We start from the raw sequence: 22,500 nt of genomic DNA on the forward strand, positions 1-22,500 counted from the left end.
TCGTACTCTTGTGTGTATAATATTCATGTTCGGTTTGGGATATTTGCTACTTTCACCAGGGTCCCGTTCTTCATACAAGTCTGCCTTGCTAATGTGGTAACTTTATAGTGTAGTTCTGACATCCCAATTTTGGGACTTAGCCGATTTTTCGTATATTTCCATATGACCCATAGGGTCCCTTTCTTCATACAAGCTTGCCTAGGGCGATCGGTCAAAACTTGTCTTACTATTCGATTGGTCTTCGCACTTTCACCCTAGGCAGTTCGCCTAGGTCTGTCTTCTTGAGGAGGCCAAAACCCGAAATAAGGAGGTTCGGCCGACCCTGAAACCTCCCCTGTCTGAACTACACTAACCCGATTTTTCAGGGTCCTCAGCGCCATACAACTTTGCCTAGGTCACTTGTACTCTTGACTTAGGCCATCCGACTTGGTCCGTGTTTCTTCCTAGGGTTCACCTAGGTACTTTGCCTTGCTTGATGTGGTAACTTTTTAGTGTAGTTCAGACATCCTAATTTTGGGACTTAGCCGATTTTTCATGTATTTCCATATGACCCATAGGGTCCCTTTCTTCATACAAGCTTGCCTAGGGCGATCGGTCAAAACTTGTCTTACTATTCGATTGGTCTTCGCACTTTCACCCTAGGCAGTTCGCCTAGGTCTGTCTTCTTGAGGAGGCCAAAACCCGAAATAAGGAGGTCCAGCCGACCCTGAAACCTCCCCTGTCTTAACTACACTAACCCGATTTTTCATGGTCCTTAGCGCCATACAACTTTGCCTAGGTCACTTGTACTCTTGACTTAGGCCATCTGACTTGGTCCGTGTTTCTTCCTAGGGTTCACCTAGGTACTTTGCCTTGCTTGATGTGGTAACTTTTTAGTGTAGTTCAGACATCCCAATTTCGGGACTTAGCCGATTTTTCGTATATTTCCATATGACCCATAGGGTCCCTTTCTTCATACAAGCTTGCCTAGGGCGATCGGTCAAAACTTGTCTTACTATTCGATTGGTCTTCGCACTTTCACCCTAGGCACTTTGCCTAGGTCTGTCTTCTTGAGGAGGCCAAAACCCGAAATAAGGAGGTTCAGCCGACCCAGAAACCTCCCCTGTCTGAACTACACTAACCCGATTTTTCAGGGTCCTCAGCGCCATACAACTTTGCCTAGGTCACTTGTACTCTTGACTTAGGCCATCTGACTTGGTCCGTGTTTCTTCCTAGGGTTCACCTAGGTACTTTGCCTTGCTTGATGTGGTAACTTTTTAGTGTAGTTCAGACATCCCAATTTTGGGACTTAGCCGATTTTTCATGTATTTCCATATGACCCATAGGGTCCCTTTCTTCATACAAGCTTGCCTAGGGCGATCGGTCAAAACTTGTCTTACTATTCGATTGGTCTTCGCACTTTCACCCTAGGCAGTTTGCCTAGGTCTGTCTTCTTGAGGAGGCCAAAACCCGAAATAAGGAGGTTCAGCCGACCCAGAAACCTCCCCTGTCTGAACTACACTAACCCGATTTTTCAGGGTCCTCAGCGCCATACAACTTTGCCTAGGTCACTTGTACTCTTGACTTAGGCCATCTGACTTGGTCCGTGTTTCTTCCTAGGGTTCACCTAGGTACTTTGCCTTGCTTGCTGTGGTAACTTTTTAGTGTAGTTCAGACATCCCAATTTTGGGACTTAGCCGATTTTTCATGTATTTCCATATGACCCATAGGGTCCCTTTCTTCATACAAGCTTGCCTAGGGCGATCGGTCAAAACTTGTCTTACTATTCGATTGGTCTTCGCACTTTCACCCTAGGCAGTTTGCCTAGGTGTAGCTTCTTGAGGAGGTCAAAACCCAAAATAAGGAGGTTCAGCCGACCCAAAAACCTCCCCTGTCTAAACTACACTAACCAGATTTTTCAGGGTCCTCACCGTCATACAACTTTGCCTAGGTCACTTGTTCTCTTGACTTAGGCCATCTGACTTGGTCCGTGTTTCTTGCTAGGGTTCACCTAGGTACTTTGCCTTGCTTGATGTGGTAACTTTTTAGTGTAGTTCAGACATCCCAATTTTGGGACTTAGCCGATTTTTCATGTATTTCCATATGACCCATAGGGTCCCTTTCTTCATACAAGCTTGCCTAGGGCGATCGGTCAAAACTTGTCTTACTATTCGATTGGTCTTCGCACTTTCACCCTAGGCAGTTTGCCTAGGTGTAGCTTCTTGAGGAGGTCAAAACCCAAAATAAGGAGGTTCAGCCGACCCAAAAACCTCCCCTGTCTAAACTACACTAACCAGATTTTTCAGGGTCCTCACCGTCATACAACTTTGCCTAGGTCACTTGCACTCTTGACTTAGGCCATCTGACTTGGTCCGTGTTTCTTGCTAGGGTTCACCTAGGTAGTTTGCCTTGCTTGATGTGGTAACTTTTTAGTGTAGTTCTGACATCCCAATTTTGGGACTTAGCTGATTTTTCATGTATTTCCATATGACCCTTAGGGTCCCTTTCTTCATACAAGCTTGCCTAGGGCGATCGGTCAAAACTTGTCTTACTATTCGATTGGTCTTCGCACTTTCACCCTAGGCAGTTTGCCTAGGTGTAGCTTCTTGATGAGGCCAAAACCCAAAATAAGGGGGTTCGGCCGACCCAAAAACCTACCCTGTCTAAACTACACTAACCAGATTTTTCAGGGTCCTCAGCGCCATACAACTTTGCCTAGGTCACTTGTTCTATTGACTTAGGCCATCTGACTTGGTCCGTGTTTCTTCCTAGGGTTCACCTAGGTACTTTGCCTTGCTTGGTGTGGTAACTTTTTAGTGTAGTTCTGACATCCTCATTTTGGGACTTAGCCGATTTTTCGTAAAATACCATATGACCCATATGGGTCCTTTCCTTCATATAAGTTTGCCTTGCTTGGTATGGTAACATTTGAGTGTAGTTCTGACATCATCATTTTGGGACTTAGCCGATTTTTCGTAAAATACCATATGACCCATATGGGTCCTTTGCTTCATATAAGTTTGCCTTGCTTGGTGTGGTAACATTTGAGTGTAGTTCTGACATCCCCATTTTGGGACTTAGCCGATTTTTCGATCAATACCATATGACCCATCAGGGTCCTTTGCTTCATATAAGTTTGCCTTGCTTGGTGTGGTAACATTTGAGTGTAGTTCTGACATCATCATTTTGGGACTTAGCCGATTTTTCGTAAAATACCATATGACCCATCAGGGTCCTTGCCTTCATATAAGTTTGCCTTGCTTGGTGTGGTAACACATGAGTGTAGTTCTGACATCCCCATTTTGGGACTTAGCCGATTTTTCGTAAAATACCATATGACCCATCAGGGTCCTTCCTTCATATAAGTTTGCCTTGCTTGATGTGGTAACATTTGAGTGTAGTTCAGACATCCCCATTTTGGGACTTAGCCGATTTTTCGATCCATACCATATGACCCATCAGGGTCCTTGCCTTCATATAAGTTTGCCTTGCTTGGTGTGGTAACATTTTAGTGTAGTTCTGACATCACCATTTTGGGACTTAGCCGATTTTTCGTAAAATACCATATGACCCATCAGGGTCCTTGCCTTCATATAAGTTTGCCTTGCTTGGTGTGGTAACATTTTAGTGTAGTTCTGACATCACCATTTTGGGACTTAGCCGATTTTTCGTAAAATACCATATGACCCATCAGGGTCCTTTGCTTCATATAAGTTTGCCTTGCTTGGTGTGGTAACACATGAGTGTAGTTCTGACATCCCCATTTTGGGACTTAGCCGATTTTTCGACCAATACCATATGACCCATCAGGGTCCTTTGCTTCATATAAGTTTGCCTTGCTTGGTGTGGTAACATTTGAGTGTAGTTCTGACATCATCATTTTGGGACTTAGCCGATTTTTCGTAAAATACCATATGACCCATCAGGGTCCTTGCCTTCATATAAGTTTGCCTTGCTTGGTGTGGTAACACATGAGTGTAGTTCTGACATCCCCATTTTGGGACTTAGCCGATTTTTCGTAAAATACCATATGACCCATCAGGGTCCTTCCTTCATATAAGTTTGCCTTGCTTGATGTGGTAACATTTGAGTGTAGTTCAGACATCCCCATTTTGGGACTTAGCCGATTTTTCGATCCATACCATATGACCCATCAGGGTCCTTGCCTTCATATAAGTTTGCCTTGCTTGGTGTGGTAACATTTTAGTGTAGTTCTGACATCACCATTTTGGGACTTAGCCGATTTTTCGTAAAATACCATATGACCCATCAGGGTCCTTGCCTTCATATAAGTTTGCCTTGCTTGGTGTGGTAACATTTTAGTGTAGTTCTGACATCACCATTTTGGGACTTAGCCGATTTTTCGTAAAATACCATATGACCCATCAGGGTCCTTTGCTTCATATAAGTTTGCCTTGCTTGGTGTGGTAACACATGAGTGTAGTTCTGACATCCCCATTTTGGGACTTAGCCGATTTTTCGACCAATACCATATGACCCATCAGGGTCCTTTGCTTCATATAAGTTTGCCTTGCTTGGTGTGGTAACATTTGAGTGTAGTTCTGACATCATCATTTTGGGACTTAGCCGATTTTTCGTAAAATACCATATGACCCATCAGGGTCCTTGCCTTCATATAAGTTTGCCTTGCTTGGTGTGGTAACACATGAGTGTAGTTCTGACATCCCCATTTTGGGACTTAGCCGATTTTTCGTAAAATACCATATGACCCATCAGGGTCCTTGCCTTCATATAAGTTTGCCTTGCTTGGTGTGGTAACATTTTAGTGTAGTTCTGACATCACCATTTTGGGACTTAGCCGATTTTTCGTAAAATACCATATGACCCATCAGGGTCCTTTGCTTCATATAAGTTTGCCTTGCTTGGTGTGGTAACACATGAGTGTAGTTCTGACATCCCCATTTTGGGACTTAGCCGATTTTTCGACCAATACCATATGACCCATCAGGGTCCTTTGCTTCATATAAGTTTGCCTTGCTTGGTGTGGTAACATTTGAGTGTAGTTCTGACATCATCATTTTGGGACTTAGCCGATTTTTCGTAAAATACCATATGACCCATCAGGGTCCTTGCCTTCATATAAGTTTGCCTTGCTTGGTGTGGTAACACATGAGTGTAGTTCTGACATCCCCATTTTGGGACTTAGCCGATTTTTCGTAAAATACCATATGACCCATCAGGGTCCTTTCCTTCATATAAGTTTGCCTTGCTTGATGTGGTAACATTTGAGTGTAGTTCAGACATCCCCATTTTGGGACTTAGCCGATTTTTCGATCAATACCATATGACCCATCAGGGTCCTTTGCTTCATATAAGTTTGCCTTGCTTGGTATGGTAACATTTGAGTGTAGTTCTGACATCATCATTTTGGGACTTAGCCGATTTTTCGTAAAATACCATATGACCCATATGGGTCCTTTGCTTCATATAAGTTTGCCTTGCTTGGTGTGGTAACATTTGAGTGTAGTTCTGACATCACCATTTTGGGACTTAGCCGATTTTTCGTAAAATACCATATGACCCATCAGGGTCCTTTGCTTCATATAAGTTTGCCTTGCTTGGTGTGGTAACATTTGAGTGTAGTTCTGACATCCCCATTTTGGGACTTAGCCGATTTTTCGTAAAATACCATATGACCCATCAGGGTCCTTTGCTTCATATAAGTTTGCCTTGCTTGGTGTGGTAACATTTGAGTGTAGTTCTGACATCATCATTTTGGGACTTAGCCGATTTTTCGATCCATACCATATGACCCATCAGGGTCCTTTGCTTCATATAAGTTTGCCTTGCTTGGTGTGGTAACACATGAGTGTAGTTCTGACATCCCCATTTTGGGACTTAGCCGATTTTTCGACCAATACCATATGACCCATCAGGGTCCTTTGCTTCATATAAGTTTGCCTTGCTTGGTGTGGTAACATTTGAGTGTAGTTCTGACATCCCCATTTTGGGACTTAGCCGATTTTTCGATCCATCCTATATGACCCATCAGGGTCCTTTTTCTTCATATAAGTTTCCCAAGACTTAGTGCTTTTTACCTTTGGACACCAATATCACCCTTACGGGTTTCTTTGATCTTCTCACTTTGTATTGACCAAATGTAGGTCTTGCCATGCCAAACATATAATTGTTCTACACCAAGTCTCTATCTCGTACCGCCAGCTCGGTACATTCGATCAACCTGCCCTTAAGGCACCCGGGACTTAGCCATTTTTTCACATTTTTCATGATTTTGAGGCAACTTTTCTCGACTTTGTCACCTTATATCACCAAGATCCTTTCCCTTTAGCGCTTCACTCTGTTCGTATGATATTTAGCGCTGACTATCACCTTTCTATCGCTGACCTCAACTTCTTATTCGGTGCCATAGAGCCAGAGATATTTGGTGTATGCTGTTATAAGGGAAGTTTGTCACTTTTTCAAAGGCCCACTTTGGGACGCCCATATCTCACCTTCACGTATCTTCGATCTTCTTGTCGTCTATGGACGAAACTTAGGTCTTGTATTGGCCAACTTATAAATGTTCTACGGCCAAGCCGTATCTCTTACCGCCAGCCCGGTATTCATGGACTTAGTCGGATTTTCGCCTCTCGTGGTAACAATTTCTGACTTTGACTCACAATAACACCCGAACGGTCACATGCTAGCGCTTTGCTTGGTAGGAATTATAGTTAGCGCTACCTTTTCTCTTTCCATCGATACCTTGTTCGTTCCATTCCATGCCATACAGCCGAAGTTATGATGTTTCCCGTTTTCCATATCATGTGGAGCTTATGCTCTGGGAAAACCATCTAACACCTGTACCACCCTTTTGGGTACCACCGATCTCGTCACTATGTTCGGGCCAAATACAGGTTATAACATGCCCAACATATAATTGTTCTACACCAAGTCTCTATCTCTTACCGCCTGCTCGGTATTTTACTCGTAAGTCCAAATTTCACAACTTGTACTTTTTGGCCCAATGTACTCGAGTTTCAATTTTGGTAACATTTTTCGACTTTGACACTTAATAACTTCCAAACCATGCTAGTTAGCGCTTTGCTTTCTTCTAGTCGTATCTAGCGCTGGGTGTTACCTTTCCAAAACATATCCTAGCTTAACAATCCATGCCTTACAGCCGGAGCTATACGGTGCACAAGTCAAATCCATTTTAGCCATGTTTCATTTTTGCCAATTTTTGACCACTCGTATCACCCTTCCAGAGTGGTCCGATCTTCTCGCTGTCTATGGACGACTTTTAGGTCTCGTAGAGGCAAACTTATAAGTATTCCACGTCAACCCGCTATCTCTTACCGCCTGCTCGGTATTCTTGGTCTTGTGTGATTTTTGGAAATTTTGGTATTATTTTTCCACTTTGTCGCTTAATAACTCAGTTTTGCTCAACACTTAGCGCTTCGGTTGTTTGGGATTATAGTTAGCGCTCGGTTCGACCTTTCCAACACTGATCTTAGCTTGTCGATCCGTTCCATACAGCCTGAGTTATTCGCGATACCGTGTTTCAACCCATTTCTCAAGTCTCGTTTTGGTCCAACTTTGAACCAGCCATATCACCCTGATGGGTACCTCCGATCTTCTCGCTCTATATTGGCCAAAGTTAGGTCTTGTGGTAACGTACTTATGATTGTTCTACGCCGTGTTCGTAGCTCTTATCGTTCGCCCGCTATTTTCGATCATAAGGTGAATTTTCGCCTCTAAACCACCATTTTTCACCTTTGCCCTCTAATATGACCGACTTGCTCAACACCTAGCGCTTCGCTTGGTAGGACACATAGCTAGCGCTCGTCAAGACCTTTCCAACGCATATCCAAGCTTTCCGATCCGAGCCATACAGCCTGAGCTATAGGCGATACCGTTTTTCCCATTTTCTTGGTCACATGCACTTTAGGGTACCCCTTTTTGCCTTTGACCCTTAATACCTCCTCCGGGTCACTAGTAGGCGCTCAGCTTGGTAGGAAACATAGCTAGAGCAGGCCTTCACCTTTCCAAAACTGCCTCAAGTGTACCGATCCGACATCTAGAACCAAAGTTATGGTCATTCCTATCATGCTCTACTTTCATGGTCAACCTCCACCAAGCACACCTAGGTTGGACCAACTTTCACCAACTCATCTCGAACCCCAAATTTGCTTCGACCTACTAGGTTTCCCTAGTAAAGTGGTCAAAACATCCATTACAACACGACTGGTCTTTCTGGTGGTCGACCTAGGCGACTTTGTTCGACGACCACCACCCCATGGAACTAAAAGACGTCCCTTGATACGGACCACCGATACATTTTCCGGCCTGTCTAAACTACACTCATCGAATTTTTTTTGGGTCCCCACCGTCATACAAGTTTGCCTAGGTCAAGTTTTTCTTCCGGATCGGCCGCGGACCTCACTTTTCATTATCTAGGGAGGCCATAGGGCCCCAAAAGAGGTTTTTTAAAATTTTCGACACTTTCGACTTTGGTCGGATTTTTTCCGATTTTGGTCCGACCTAGGGACTTGGTGGTCCAAGGAGCCTCGGGACCAAACTTTTTTCTCAGGGGTCCCTACCTCCATACAACTTTGCCTAGGTCAATTTTTTGTTCCAAATCGACCGCGGATTTCACTTTTCAATATCTGGGGCTCGTGTAGAGTCCGAATATGAGGTTTTCTCATTTTTCGACATTTTCGACTTTTTTCGACTTTTTTCGGGTTTTTCGACCTAGGGGTCCGCCGAACAAATTTTGGGTCAAAAATTTTTATTGAACTAGTCGAAAGTACGCAAAAAGATAAGACTTTTTGCCGAAGACACCATGCCCCGGAACCGACTCCTTCCCCTTCAAAATTGGGGACAAACGTGATTTTTGAAACTTTTCCTTAGGGAGCCCAAGACTTAGAAAATTTTCAAATTCTCGATTTTTCGATTGCGAGCTAGCGCTTTGCGGTCTTCGGCAATGTTGTAGATCTCGACGAGATAAGACTTTTTGGTCAAGGGACATTTTGCCCTCCGACCCCTCCTACCCCCCGCAAATCGCCCCACAAAGTGCAATTTTTGCATTTTCACCTCTTTGCACGCACTGTTCGGCCCAAATGGCCACTTTCTATGGGTCTGAGCGCTTTGCGGTCTTCGGCAAACTTTTAGAGCGTACCAAGCCCTAATTATAATTCTTCTACACCACCTTCGTACCTCTTCATCCCTGGCCGCTATTCGCGTACCAAGGTAATTTTTGTTCATTTTGTCAACATTTTTCATCTTTGACTGCTTATATCGGCCTTGCCATGAACCGATAGCGCTTCGCTGTGTTCTAACGTAAGTTAGTACTGCTCAATACCTTTCCAAATCATGTCTTAGATTGTCATTTGCTTGCATACAGCCGGAGCTATGAGCGATACCGTAAAAAGTACCGAAACTTGGAAAAATCCTTTGATCGCCCATATCCCCCCTTTGGGGGCCAGATATCGAAAAAAGTTCTGATTCAAAAAGTTGCGCATTAACGTGTTCTAGTTATGCCTAGAACATTTCACTTCGCTAGCTGGGCTGCAACTTAGCCGTAATTGGGATTTTAGGGTGTTCTTGGAGGGCCCATTTCCTGCGACTTGGTATCTTTTGGGCCCTATGTTTCTCTAATATCTCCACAAGTTTTCCAGATAGCTTTCTCATACTTTTAGGGTGCCTAGAGCACCTCAAGACCTTTCCAACGCTATGCCGTTCGCCTCGCTCGGACATCTACAGCCGAAGTTATTCGAGGTACACGGTACCTTACCCTGTTTTCTCAGTACTTGGTCGAAAATTTCGATCAGCCATATGACCGACTTGGACAACCCTGAGCGGGTTGGCCCCATATAACTAAACTTTTGTCTCTTGTAGGCAAACTTATAAATGTTCTACGTCAACTCGCTATCTCGTACCGCCTTGACGGTATACTTGGTCCAAGGGCCATTTCCAGCGACTTGGTCGCAATTTCGCTCTAAGTTTCGCTAATACCTTCGTCCGTGGACATGGTGATTTTTTGTTCGTATTTTTCCTTGATAGTCCCACTCAAGACTATTCCATACCAGAGCCAAGCGTCCCGCTAAGTGCCATACAGCCTGAGCAGTAATTCATGAAAGGTACCTCTACCAGTTTTTGCCATACTTGGGTACAAACTTTGTATCGCCCATATCTCCACTTTGGAGGCCAGCCAGCACCTTTGCCCCATATACTTTTTTCTTGGTCATACCATGCACTAAATATAATTGTTCTACGCCAACTTGCTATCTCTTCTCTAACTTGCCGTTATTCTTGGTCCAAGTCCCATTTCATTCGTTTTCGGACCCATTTTGCTATATGTTTCACTAATAGCTTCGGCCATGGACAAGCTGATATTCTGTTTGTATTTTTGCTTGATAGTCCCACTCAAGACCATTCCAAAACACACCGCAACTTGTCGCTCGGTGGCAAACTGACCGAGTTATAATTCATGAAAGATACCTCAACTTGGTACACCATGTGGTCGGCCCAAACCATATACCGACCAAACGACCGACTTGGAGCACCCTGACCGGGTTGCCCCCATATAATGAAAGTTGCGTCTCGACACGCCCAACTTATGAATATTCTACGCCAAGTCGCTATCTCTTACCGGTAAGCCGGTATTCACCTTCCAAGGGTGATTTTGGTCAAGTGCCATTTCCTGCGACTTGGTCCCCGAATTGGACCATCATCACCTAATATCTCCGTGGTCTTTCAACTCAGCCTCATAAAACTTTCAGGGTAGATAGGTCTCCCCAAGACCTTTCCAACGGTGAGCCGTTTGCCTCGCTCGGCCATCTACAGCCGAAGTTATTAATGGTACTTGGTACCTTACCCTGTTTTTTCCATACTTGTTCGTACTTGGGTACAAACTTTGGATCGCCCATATCTCCACTTTGGAGGCCAGCTAGCACCTTGGCCCCATATACTTTTTTGTTGGTCATGCCATGCACCAAATATAATTGTTCTACGCCAACTTGCTATCTCTTCTCCAACTTGCCGTTATTCTTGGTCCAATTCCCATTTCATTCGTTTTTGGACCCATTTTGCTATATGTTTCACTAATAGCTTCGGCCATGGACAAGCTGATTTTCGATTGGTATTTTTCCTTGATAGTCCCACTCAAGACCATTCCAAAACACACCGCAGCTTGTCGCTCGGTGGCAAACTGACCAAGTTATAATTCATGAAAGGTACCTCAACTTGGCACACCACGTGGTCGGCCCAAACCATAAACCAACCAAACGACCGACTTGGAGCACCCTGACCGGGTTGGCCCCATATAATAAAAGTTGCGTCTCTACACGCCCAACTTATAAATATTCTACGCCAAGTCGCTATCTCTTACCGGTAAGCCGGTATTCACCTTCCAAGGGTGATTTTGGTCAAGCGCCATTTCCTGCGACTTGGTCCCCGAATTGGACCATCATCACCTAATATCTCCGTGGTCTTTCAACTCAGCCTCATGAAACTTTCAGGGTAGATAGGTCTCCCCAAGACCTTTCCAACGGTATGCCGTTTGTCTTGCTCGGCCATCTACAGCCGAAGTTATTAATGGTACTTGGTACCTTACCCTGTTTTTTCCATACTTGTTCGTACTTGGGTACAAACTTTGGATCGCCCATATCTCCACTTTGGAGGCCAGCCAGCACCTTGGCCCCATATACTTTTTTGTTGGTGATACCATGCACCAAATATAGTTGTTCTACGCAAGCTTGCTATCTCTTCTCCAACTTGCGGTTATTTTTGACTCAAGTCCCATTTCCATAGTTTTTGGTACCAATTTGCTCTATGTTTCGCTAATAGCTTCGCCCAAGGACTTTGTGATTTTTTGTTCGCATTTTTCCTAAATAGTCCCACTCAAGACTATTCCAAATCACACCTTAGCTTGTCGCTCAGTGCCATACAGCCAGAGTTTTAATTCATGAAAGGTACATAACCTTGGTACACCACGTGGTCGGTCCAAACCATCAACCAACCATATGACCGACTTCGAGTCGAGCTAGCGGCTAGGCTCAATATAATGAAATGCGTGTCTTGATGCGGGCTACTGACGGTCTGAACAATGTAGCTCGCTAGCTCGTCTCTAAACTTGTGTTTTGGTCGAATATTGGGTGTTCATGTACCACTTCGGGTAACATGGACTTTGGTGCAACTTTACCACTTGTGCACTTAATTACTTCCCGGTCATTCAAGTCTTTGCCTTCATACTTTCAGGGTAGTTAGGTCTCGTCGAGACCTTTCCATACATATGCCAAACTCATCGATCGGACATCTATAGCCCGAGTTATTCGCGGTACACCGTACCTTACCCTGTTTTTTCCTCAATTGGGTACAAACCTTGGAACACCCATATCGCCCCTTTAGAGACTAGCTGGCACGTTGGCCTCATATAATGATAAGTGCACCTCAACTAGGGCTACTGACGGTCAGAACATTTCAACTTGCTAGCTCGGGCCCACACTTGTGTTTTTCTCGAATATATGGTTCAAGTGTGCCACTTTGGGCACTTTTGGACATTTTGTCCCCACACAACTTTCTTGCCTTGGTAGATAGGGTCTTGTGTTTTTGGGCAAAAAGATGCACCAAGATATGGTCTAACTTTCGTTCTTGTACCGCAAAGCGCTACCTCCAACACCCGAGGAGATAGAAAGTGATTATGTTCGGTATATCGGTCTTCCATGGCCTACTATGGTAAGCCCCTGCAGGTATGCAACCGAAGGTGCTTGGTACATGTATTTGGTGCAAAATCGGTGCAAAGTAGGTGTTTCCTTGATCGGGCTATAACTTTCTTGGTTGATGTTGGATTGCTTTGCGGTCTTCGGGGGATAGTTAGGGAACATGTTGGCCAACATTTTCTTATTCCTCAGCCTGGCCGTACCTCCTACCGTCTAGGCGGTATTCATGCTCTAAGTTGGAACTTGTGTTCCTTCGGGCAACTTTTCTGACTTTGACGCTTAATATCTTCCGTTCATATGCAGTCTAAGCTCTGCAACTCTCAGGAAAGCTAGTACTACTCATTTCCTTTCCATATCAGTCTTTGGCTTGTCGATCCAATGTCTACAGCCTTAGTTATTCACGTTCCCTGTGAAGGTAGGTTTTTGCCCATTTTCCAGTTCATGTGGTAACATTCCCGGACTTTGCCGGCTTTCTCTTCATGTGGTAACTTGCTTGCTTGTGTGGTAACTTGGAAGTGTATGTCTGACAGACCCAATCTCGGACTTAGCCGATTTTTCTCTTCATATCATATGGATCAATCACTAGGCCATCTTGCTTGCTTGTGTGGTAACTTGAAAGTGTATGTCTGACAGACCCAATCTGGGACTTAGCCGATTTTTCTCTTCATATCATATGGATCCATCACTAGGCCATCTTGCTTGCTTGTGTGGTAACTTGGAAGTGTATTTCCGACAGACCCAATCTGGGACTTAGCCGATTTTTCTCTTCATATCATATGGATCCATCACTAGGCCATCTTGCTTGCTTGTGTGGTAACTTGGAAGTGTATTTCTGACAGACCCAATCTCGGACTTAGCCGATTTTTCTCTTCATATCATATGGATCCATCAATACGCCATCTTGCTTGCTTGTGTGGTAACTTGGAAGTGTATGTCTGACAGACCCAATCTCGGACTTAGCCGATTTTTCTCTTCATATCATATGGATCAATCACTAGGCCATCTTGCTTGCTTGTGTGGTAACTTGAAAGTGTATGTCTGACAGACCCAATCTGGGACTTAGCCGATTTTTCTCTTCATATTATATGGATCCTGGACTTAGCCGATTTTTCTCTTCATATCATATGGATCCATCACTAGACCATCTTGCTTGCTTGTGTGGTAACTTGGAAGTGTATTTCTGACAGACCCAATCTGGGACTTAGCCAATTTTTCTCTTCATGTCATATGGATCCTTCACACGGCCTTCTTGCTTGCTTGTGTGGTAACTTGAAAGTGTATGTCTGACAGACCCAATCTGGGACTTAGCCGATTTTTCTCATCATATTATATGGATCCTGGACTTAGCCGATTTTTAGGTTATTATATATGGATCCTGGACTTAGCCGATTTTTCTCTTCATATAATATGGATCCTGGACTTAGCCGATTATTAGGTTATTATATATGGATCCTGGACTTAGCCGATTTTTCTCTTCATATAATACGGATCCTGGACTTAGCCGATTATTAGGTTATTATATATGGATCCTGGACTTAGCCGATATTTCTCTTCATATGATATGGATCCTGGACTTAGCCGATTTTTCTCTTCATATAATATGGATCCGGGACTTAGCCGATTTTTCTCTTCAAATAATATGGATCCGGGACTTAGCCAATTTTTCTCTTCATGTGGTAACGTATGCCAATCGCTCACAAGTCATGGGATAAGGGTACTTGTGTTCTTCCATCTTCTAAGTCCCGCACGGGGACATCGTGATCGCCCCAAGTCCGGAATAGCGCCAAGTCAAGCCCCACGGTGGCCGTGCAGGACCTGTTAGCGGCGGCCCCACTGACAGCACTAATCCGGACTTAGAAATTATATCTTTCTAATCGAACACCACACACGCAACACCACCATACCACCATCTCCTTGCAAGTACCTAAGTACCCGCAACTCCATGGTGAAGGCAATGTCACTCCATCACCAACCTCTTTGCACTGCAAGCACTTGCGTACCCACAACACTCCGAAGAAGGCAACGGCGCGCGATGCTCGACTCCACACACCACACCACACCACACCACCGATGGCCAGCCAGCCAGCCAGCCCAACTAAGGGCTAACCCACCAACCAACCACCAATGGCCTAGGCCAGCCGGATCCCACCTTCAAGTCCAAGCACAGCCAAGTGCAAGTACCGCCAAGTGTTCACCAACCGCCCAACACACCACACCACCGATGGCCAGCCAGCCAGCCAGCCCAGCTAAGGGCTAACCAACCAACCCGGCCAAGGCAGCCAACAGGCCGGCACCCTACAGCACCGACCCGCCATCACCACCTCAACCGTTGACCATGCAAGTGGCCTCGGACAACAGGTGACACCCGAAGTACATCCGAAGAACGTATATCAAGTGTTTGCTCACCAAGTCCTCAACCAACCCCAAGTACCCGGAGGTACCCAGAGTGTTGGATCCGCCAACCCGTCCCGGCACTCCAAGTCCTTGCGAACCCAAAGTGTTTGCCCGGTATGGCCATTGTATCACAACGCTTGCGACCATGCAAGTGGCCTCGAACAAGGTGACAGGGGTATCTTCACCAAGTTCTCAACCAACCCCAAGTACCCGGAGGTACCCAGAGTGTTGGGTCCGCCAACCACTACCAGCACTCCAAGTCCTCGCGAACATAAAGTGTTTGCCCGGTAGGGCCATTAGACCACAACGCTTGCTAACCATGCAAGTGGTCTCGGACAACAGGTGACACCCGAAGTACATCCGGAGAGTGTACAACAAGTGTTTGTTCACCAAGTCCTCAACCAACCCCAAGTACCCGGAGGTACCCAGAGTGTTGGGTCCGCCAACCACTACCAGCACTCTAAGTCCTCGCGAACCCAAAGTGTTTGCCCGGTAGGGCCATTAGACCACAACGCTTGCTAACCATGCAAGTGGTCTCGGACAACAGGCGATACCCGAAGTACATCCGAAGAGTGTATATCAAGTGTTTGTTCACCAAGTCCTCAACCAACCCCAAGTACCCGGAGGTACCCAGAGTGTTGGATCCGCAAACCCGTCCCGGCACTCCAAGTCCTTGCGAACCCAAAGTGTTTGCCCGGTAGGGCCATTGTATCACAACGCTTGCTACCATGCAAGTGGCCTCGGACAACAGGTGACACCCGAAGTACATCCGGAGAGTGTACAACAAGTGTTTGTTCACCAAGTCCTCAACCAACCCCAAGTACCCGGAGGTACCCAGAGTGTTGGATCCGCCAACCCGTCCCGGCACTCCAAGTCCTTGCGAACCCAAAGTGTTTGCCCGGTAGGGCCATTGAATCACAACGCTTGCTAACCATGCAAGTGGTCTCGGACAACAGGTGACACCCGAAGTACATCCGGAGAGTGTATATCAAGTGTTTGTTCACCAAGTCCTCAACCAACCCCAAGTACCCGGAGGTACCCAGAGTGTTGGATCCGCCAACCCGTCCCGGCACTCTAAGTCCTTGCGAACCCAAAGTGTTTGCCCGGTTGGGCCATTAGATCACAACGCTTGCTAACCATGCAAGTGGTCTGGAGTATAGGTGATACTGACATACCACCGAGATGGTACATCTAGTATTGGGTCACCAAAACCAAACCAACCCCAAGTATCAACCCGGCATACTCAGAGTGATGGATCCGCCAACCCGTCCCGGCACTCCAAGTCCTTGACGAACCGAAAGTGTTTGCCCGGTAAGGCCATTAGATCACAACGCTTGCTACCCCACGGCGAGCTAAACATGCAAGTGGTCTTAGGCAACAGGTGACACCCGAAATTCATCCGAAGATGGAATATCAAGTGTTTAATCACCAAGCCAGCATCCAAACACCAAGTACCCCGGGAGGACCCGATGCGTTGCGACCATCTCCAAGTTCTTGACGAACCCGCAGTGAAAGGCGGTAAGGCCTCTGGGCCGCAACGCTCGCATGTGTTAACCCGCAAACACCACTGACCGGTCGGTCCACCGCAAGGGTGGGTCCAACTAGTCCACACACGGTATGCCGCATGTGCCCCCCGGGGGGAGCACACCGCACACAACCACCAAGCATGGGTCGCCTGAAAGGATCGAAATGTACATCTCTCTTCAATGCGTAGCGCCCAGCCTGCAAACCCGTCGTTTTCGGGTGGTCTTAGGAGTCGAAACTATTCTTGGAAGATCGGCAAGCACAACGCCTTTTCCCACTTCAGGTACTTCGGCGAGCGCACTCGCGATAGGCTCAGTTTGAGGGTTTCCAATAAATGGAAAGAGTCTATAGAAGACTCAATCCGGTCTCGTGATGTTATTAGCCATCTAGCTAACGACTCCTATACATATACTACCAGCCTGGTTCGGTTACGACCTTAGAGGCGTTCAGGCATAATCCGACGGACGTAGCGTCATACCAAAGTCCGCTCGGACTAGTATTGAGCCATTGGTCCGTACCTGTGGTTCCTCTCGTACTGCACAGGAATTCCATTGAGATAGTACTTGCACACCAGTAGGGTAAAACTAACCTGTCTCACGACGGTCTAAACCCAGCTCACGTTCCCTTGAAAGGGTGAACAATCCTACGCTTTGTGAATTTTGCTTCGCAATGATAGGAAGAGCCGACATCGAAGGATCAAAAAGCCACGTCGCTATGAACGCTTGGCGGCCACAAGCCAGTTATCCCTGTAAAACGCTGTAGCGTCAACACGTGCTGAGCGTCGCTCCGTGTTTTTCACAAAAATTTCGCGTAAAAAGTTTAAAGAACCCACGAAAGTTTGTTTAAATCGTTAAAACTAGTGCCAATCTACAGATTAGTAGTGAAAACCGCACCGAAATCATCGATTTCAACGAAAAATAAGAAAGAAAAGTGTTTGTTTACATTTTGTATGGAGAGCGGCCCGGGGCGTAGCCCCATTTGGGACTACGTGTTTTTCGGTTAGAAAAGTGTCCGGATCCTGGCCGGATGTGGTTTTTTAGATGACAGACGGTGTTTTAAAACGAAAGTCAGAGAAAACCGCATGGAAAAAGACGAATTCAGCGCAAAATAAGTGTAATTAAAGTGGAAGCACGCGGTGCAAAAATTTTGGCAGGTGAAGATTCGATCGTCCATTTTCCAGCCGGATTCGGACTCGAAGATCCGAGCGATTTCACCTAAGCCGAATCGGGCTCCGTGTCATCTGATCCAGTTTTTCAAAAAAGGACCGTTGGTGCCGGATTTTCGGGTCGTTCAAATTGACCGTTGGTGGAGTCGTTGGCCGTTGGTTTGAAGTGGCCGTTAATTCAAATCGGTCGGTAATTCAAATTGGCCGGTTATACAAATTGGCCGGTAATTTTAATTGACCGTTGGCGGCAGTGTGTCCCGGATAGGTGTCCCGGCTGGGGGTGAAATGTTTCAAGTGTCCCGGCTGAAATATTTCATGGACCAACCATCCGGTTGAAATGTTTCAGTGAAACTTTTCAAGGTGTCTCGGCTAAGAGTGAAATATTTCATGTGTCTCGGCTGAAAAATTTCGAGGTTCGATCATCCCGGTGAAATATTTCAGTGTGTCTCGGCTAAACTTGGTTCCGAACTTGGCCGCCAGGCGGCGCCACCAGTACCAGCGGATTGCCAGCATTGCCACCAGGCGGCGCTTCGGGTCGTGGCGGGTGTCTCGGCTCACGGAGATTCCGAACACTGTTACCAGGCGGCGGCACTGGTGCTGAGCTTTTCAACGTCACAACCAGGCGGCGCCTTCAGTTCATCAAGTGTCTCGGCTGGTGGAGATCGCCGGTTTCACATCCAGGCGGCACTCTGAGTTTTATGGCGAGTGTATCGGCTGACGGTCAGCGGATTTGACAACCAGGCGGTGCCTGATCGCAGAGAAGAACTGAGATAGAAGCTCAGATTTGGAAAGGGGAAAAAGATTGGTTTGGCCTTTTATTTGTTGGAGTTTCTATTTCGCACCGGTACTTGGCCTTCCTCCACTCCCCTTCCCCTTCCCACCTTCCCTTCCCAGACACTCCACCCTGGCTCTCCGCAACCTAACCCATTGACTACAGGGATTTTCAGGGTTGCAGTAGGGGAATGGAGCAGGCATCGGGGGAGCCTTCGACGCGTCGGTCCGTCAGGCTCCGGTCCACCTGTGACGCTACCGCGCCATCGACGAAGGACGACAGGGACGAAGTAGGAACAACATCTTCAACATCATCGGTTGCGTTGCCGTTGACCCGGCAGCGAAAGGGAGGCAGTGTCGCGCCATCGACTGCGACGCCCACTCGGCCGGTGGTGGTGGTGCAGCGGATGGCCCTGCTAGCCAGCGATATGGAGATTTCAGAGGAGAGCGACGAGGACGAGCTCAACTCAACCGTCGTCCAGCAGGTGGCCGAAGCCCCGCAGCATGAGCTGACAATCGCAAGCCTCAGCAGCGAGTTGAGGGAGCTCCGGGCAACCGTCGAGACTCTCCTCGCTAAGGTTTGCGAGATGGAGAAGGGCCGGGCGACGGCAAAGGATGGCGACGTGGAGCTGAAGGCAAAGCTGAAGTTGTTGTCTCGCGAAAATCAGGAGCTGAAGCGAGACAACATTAGCCTTCGTGAGCGTGCGGCAGCCAGCGAAAGAGAGCTTATGCTGCTCCAAAGTGGACTCCACTCGATGGGAGAGTTGGCGGTAGCTACGCAGCAGCAACAACAACATGTCGTCAACTCCAGTGCTGTTGGGCAAAGCCAGCATCCACCTGGCGACACTCCCAAACAAAAGCGGACCCGGGCAAGGCGCGGCAAGAAAAAAGAGGGCGAACCGACGGGCATGAACGAAGTCATCACGCCTAATGTCCCCGAGATCCCGGTCGAGGCCGTCTTGTCCCAGGCCATGGCTCCAGAAAAGCCAAAACCGAAGGTAAAGAAAGCAGCGGCTGTGGCAACCAAGGTGCATGCGCAACCAGCATCCTTTGCTAAAGTCGTGGCCAAGGGAGACAAGAGAGCAGCACCACAGAAAGCGGGAAAGAGCGCTGCTAAAGTGGAGAGGCCTGCGGTGATCGTCCTCGAGGCCAACGAGGGCAAGGCCTTCCTCGACACATACAAGGCAGTGCGTTCCAAGACCAATGTGGATCAGTTCGTGGCGAGGGTTTGCCGCACAGGGGAGCGGAAGCTGTCGCTGTGGCTGAAGCCGAACACGGACTGCGAGAGTGTGCTGGCCGATGTCAGCGAAGCCATCAAGGAGGATGGAGTGGCCCACCTCCTTGTCGACAAGCAGACGGCCGCGATCACAGGAATCGACATGCTGGCGACTGTCGATGACTTGATTTCGGCGATTAAGCGACAGGCGGGGCTGACGGTTCCGGGCGAGGCAGTTCGGCTGTGGCGGCGGTACGACGGGCTGCAGAAAGCCCATATCAAGCTGCCGCGCGGGCAGTGCCAGCTTCTCGACGGTCACCGGGTCACCATTGGGAACACGAGTTGCGTCGTGCAGGCGCTCGCATCGGTCCCTGCAGGAGAGCAGCTCTGCTACCGCTGCTTTGGCAAGGGGCACCGCTCTCGCGAGTGCACCGGCCCTGACTACTCCAAGTGCTGCTTCCGTTGCGGTTCGAAGCAGCACAAGGCCAAGGAGTGCAGCTCGGGCCCCAAGTGCCTTACGTGTTCCGGACAACATCAGACAGGTTCACCGGTTTGCAGCGGAAGTAGCCAGCCGTCATGTTCCCGCTAGCTACGAACACCACTGTTAGAGGGCGTGACGCTGGGTTGAAGATCCTCCAGATCAACTTGGCGCGCAGCAGGGTAGCACAAGACCTCATGCTCCAGACCGCACGGGAGCAAAGGATCGACATTGTGCTGGCGTCGGAGATCTACCGTGTTCCACCCAATAACGGGAACTGGGCGGTGGACTCGACAGCGAAGGCAGCTGTTATAACGACCGGAGCCTTGCCCATACAGCGAGTCTGGGCAAGTAGGGTAGGACTGGTGTCGGTCCAGGTGGCGGGGGTGACCTTCATCTCTTGCTACGCCCCACCAACACCGGGATGGACGGACGAGGACTACCAGCGGCTGCTCGACGAGATCGATATCGAGGCCAGAGCACACCCCCTCGTAGTTTTGGCGGGCGACTTCAATGCCTGGCACGTGCGATGGGGCAGCGCGAGGACGAAGCCGCGTGGTGAAGATCTCGCCGAGGTCGTCGACCAGCTCGACCTGGCGATCTTGAACCGCGGCAGTGTGCCCACGTTCGTCGGCAACGGCAGTGCTACTGAAAGTGTGGTCGACGTGTCCTTCGCCAGTCCGGCCATTGAACCCGGTAACGACTGGCGGGTGCTCGACACTTTCACCAACAGTGACCACAGATACGTGAGATTCAGCGTATCCGCGACACCAGTCAGCAGCGCTTCACCACACCAGCAGAGGCAACCGCAACAACAGCACCAGCATCGCGACCGGCAGCGACAACGCGAGCAGATTGGACCGAGATGGAAGTTGCGTCAATTCCATCCCGAAGCCTTCCAGATCGCGCTCCAGGCTTCCGGGTTTGCCGAAGCGGCTGTATCACCGGCGACTCTCACCGCTGGACTTACTAGAGCCTGCGATGAGGTGATGCAGAGGGCACCGCCAGCGCAGTTTTTGGTGAGACCGGAAATGTACTGGTGGACGCAGGAAATCGGCCTTCTCAGGGAGCAGTGCAAGTCATCTGAGGATGCGATTTTGACCGCCGGAACCGGTGCACAGCGAGAGTTGGCCAGAGAACGGCACAGGAGCTGTAAGAAGGAACTCGCCCGTGCCATCAAGGCAAGCAAGGACCGTAGCTTTGATGAGATGATTGCGGAAGCTGAGGACAACGTCTTCGGCACTGCCTACAAGGTAGTAACGTCACGCCTTAAGGGTAGCCGCGTCCCCCCGGAGCGAGATCCTGCGATTCTACAGCACGTCGTGTCGGAACTCTTCCCGGATCATGGCACTTTTGAGTGGCCTGCACCGGATCTGGTCGATTGGGGGCAGACAACACAGGAGCCAGTGAGGGAAGTGTCGGATGAGGAGCTCTTGGCGATCGCGGCGCGGATGGTGCCCACTAAGGCCCCGGGACCCGATGGCATCATCAATCCGGCACTGAGGGTCGCTGTTCGCGAGCACACGGAGACGTTCCGCCGCGTGTTCCAGGAGTGCTTCGATCAATGCACCTTTCCCGCTGACTGGAAGCGACAACGACTTGCTTTGCTACCCAAGCACGGAAGACCTCAGGGCGATCCGTCATCCTTTCGGCCTCTTGGGATGCTCGACGGATCAGGCAAGATCTTGGAGCGGCTGATCTTGGATCGCCTGAATGAACACCTGGAAGACCCAGATCACCCTCGCCTGTCGCCGTCACAGTATGGATTCAGAAAGGGCAGGTCTACAATTCAGGCGATTGAACGTGTTAAGGAGGCCGGCCAGCGTGCGATGGCCCACCGAATGACGGATCGGAGGGCTAACAAGTGTCTGATGGTGGTGTCATTGGATGTACGCAATGCTTTCAACACGGCGAGCTGGCGGTCCATCGCCAAAGCACTGCAAGAAAAGCACGTTCCGGCATGTCTGCAGCGGATACTGGAAAGCTGGTTTCGGGGACGGCTACTGGTTTATGAGACGTCGGACGGTCCGGTCACCCGGGAATTGTCGGCGGGAGTCCCACAGGGTTCCATACTTGGTCCGACGCTGTGGAACACCATGTATGACGCCGTCCTGTCCATCGACATGCCCGCCGGTGTAGAGCTCGTCGCCTTCGCTGACGACCTCGTGCTCCTGGCACCAGGACCCACGCCGGCACTGGCCGCGAGTTTGGCGGAGGAGTCTGTGAATAGGGTTGTGGCTTGGATGCGCGAACACCAGCTGGAGCTCGCCGCAGCTAAGACGGATATTGTGAT

General features: G+C 48.4%; 1 pseudogene; it reads right to left on the reverse strand.

Moving 5' to 3' along the window:
• Positions 1–16,704: 16,704 nt before the first annotated feature.
• LOC131270187 (large subunit ribosomal RNA) overlaps positions 16,705–22,500 on the reverse strand; it is an 11,035-nt pseudogene continuing 5,239 nt past the window's right edge.

This window comes from Anopheles coustani, assembly GCF_943734705.1.
Source record: "Anopheles coustani chromosome X unlocalized genomic scaffold, idAnoCousDA_361_x.2 X_unloc_16, whole genome shotgun sequence".
NCBI lineage: Eukaryota > Metazoa > Arthropoda > Insecta > Diptera > Culicidae > Anopheles > Anopheles coustani.